Source organism: Tasmannia lanceolata, unplaced genomic scaffold (genome assembly GCF_043159265.1).
Source record: "Tasmannia lanceolata isolate RefF3 unplaced genomic scaffold, GAP_Taslan_0.1 ptg000284l, whole genome shotgun sequence".
In the NCBI taxonomy this organism is placed as follows: domain Eukaryota; kingdom Viridiplantae; phylum Streptophyta; class Magnoliopsida; order Canellales; family Winteraceae; genus Tasmannia; species Tasmannia lanceolata.
In genome coordinates this window covers 30,001-32,500 of record NW_027518959.1, presented here as the reverse complement: position 1 = coordinate 32,500, position 2,500 = coordinate 30,001, and positions in this window count along the sequence as shown.

Genomic DNA, 2,500 nt, shown 5'->3' with positions numbered 1-2,500 from the left:
TTGGGCGTTTTTGCCTGGATAGGCTAAGGAATGGGCATGCTTTGGGCGTTTTTGCCCGGATAGGCACCGGAATGCTTGGCCTTGGCTTGTCCTAGCAAGGCATTGCTGGGTTGGGCTCCCTTGGCCTTTTGGGCGCCTTGGACGATGTCTTGCGAAGACCATGGGCACAAGGCCATGGCATATGGTGAGGAAAGGACCACGGTTGCCAAGGTTAGGCACCGGAATGCTTGGCCTTGGCTTGCCCTAGCAGGGCATTGCTGGGTTGGGCTCCCTTGGCCTTTTGGGCGCCTTGGACGATGTCTTGCGAAGACCATGGGCACAAGGCCATGGCATATGGTGAGGAAAGGACCACGGTTGCCAAGGTTAGGCACCGGAATGCTTGGCCTTGGCTTGCCAAAGCAGGGCATTGCTGGGTTGGGCTCCCTTGGCCTTCCGGGCGCCTTGGACACTGTCTTGGGAAGACCATGGGCACAAGGCCATGGCATATGGTGGGGAATGGACCACGGTTGCCAAGGCTAGGCATATAGAGAGGAATCGCATTTTTGCCCGGATAGGCACCGGAATGCTTGGCCTTGGCTTGCCATAGCAGGGCATTGCTGGGTTGGGCTCCCTTGGCCTTCCGGGGGCCTTGGACGCTGTCTTGGGAAGACCATGGGCACAAGGCCATGGCATATAGTGAGGAATGGACCACGGTTGGCAAGGCTAGGCATATAGAGAGGAATGGACCACGGTTGCCAAGGTTGCGCAAGTTTTGGGCATTTTTTGCCCGGATATGCCCAAGTATGCCCCGATAGGCCCGTTACGCCCCGGTATGAACGCGTATGCCCGGATTGACTCGGTATGCCTTGGGATACATGCGTATGCCCCGATAGGCTTGGTACGCCCCGATATGCGCACGTGTGCCCCAGTAGGGCTCGGTATGCCCCGGTATGTACGCGTGTGCCCCGATAGGCCCGGTATGCCCCGATATGCACACGTGTGCCCCAATAGGGGTCGGTATGCCCCGGTAGGTACGCGTGTGCCCCGTAATGCACGTTTCGCAGATCTCCCCGCATGTCCCGCCCCTATATGTAATACTTACTTACTTACTTACTTTCTTTCTTGCTTGCTTGCTTGCTTGCAATGGTTGGGAGTGCCCGGCATGCCCCGCTGCAGAGACCAAGGGCGCAATGACTTGGCACCGCGGATGCCGGGACTCCGGCACTTCCCGTGGCACTGATGGTTGGTTCCAAAGACAAAAGGCCGTGCAAGGCCACCGCACCGCGGATGATTTTGCTCGTGCTGGCGCCGTTGTGTGGCCAAAGAACATGCGCGAATGCTCGTGTCGGAAGGGTTGGTGTCCTGGCCCCGCGGGTGTCACGAATGCTCGGTTGCGAAGACCATGGGACCAGAGCCATGGCACGTCGGATGATGGCTCCAGCTGGCGCCCCGGCACTTTCTGTGGCATTGATGCTCGGTTTCAAAGACAAACGTGCGCAGGGCCAGGGGACCGCGGATGACTGCTCGTGCTGGCCCCGTTGGGCGGCATTGATGGTCGGTTGCAAAGAAAATGCGCGATTGCTCGTGTCGGGGCCTGGCAAGCCAAGGCCAAGCGAGCCATGGCAACGCGGATGATGGCTCCAGCTGGCGCCCCGGCACTTTCTGTGGCATTGATGCTCGGTTTCGAAGACAAACGTGCGCAGGGCCAGGGGACCGCGGAGGACTGCTCGTGCTGGCCCCGTTGGGCGGCATTGATGGTGTGTTGCAGAGAGCATGTGCGATTGCAAGTGTCGGCCGGGTTTGGGTTCCCTTGGGCTTTCGGGTGCCTTGGACGCTGTCTTGCGAAGACCATGGGCACAAGGCCCCGTCCTGGCCCCTTGTTCGATTCGCTCTCGTCTTGCGCTTGCTTCCAAGGTCCTCCATGACCTTCCCCATGGCCTTGCTAGATCCCCCCCATGACGCATGACCTCTGTCCGTTGATTGGTTTTGAGTGCACACCATGCCCGGCTTGGCACCGTGTTGTCGCGTGAGTGGCATTTGGATCGTGCATGCTGGTGGGCTACCTGCCAATGCGCACAAGCCTTGCACACTAGCCTTGCGCACGAGCCTTGCACAAAAGCCTTGGACACAAGCCTTGCGCACAAGCCATGCGCACAAGCCTTGGACGCTAGCCTTGCACACAAGCCATGCATACAAGCCTTGCTCACAAGCCTTGGGCACTGGCCCATCGCAGTAGCCTTGCACACAAGCCTTGCGCACTAGCTTTGGGCACGAGCCTTGCGCACTTGCCTTGGGCACTAGCCTTGCACACAACCCTTGGGAACTAGCCTTGCGCACCAGCCTTGCCCACAAGCCTTGCACACCAGCCTTGCACACTAGCCTTGCATACAAGCCTTGCACCCTAGCCTTGCACACAGGCCATGCTCACTAGCCTTGGGCACTAGCCTTGCACACAGACCTTGGGCACTAGCCTTGCGCACTAGCCTTGCCCACGAGCCTTGCACACTAGCCTTGCACGCAG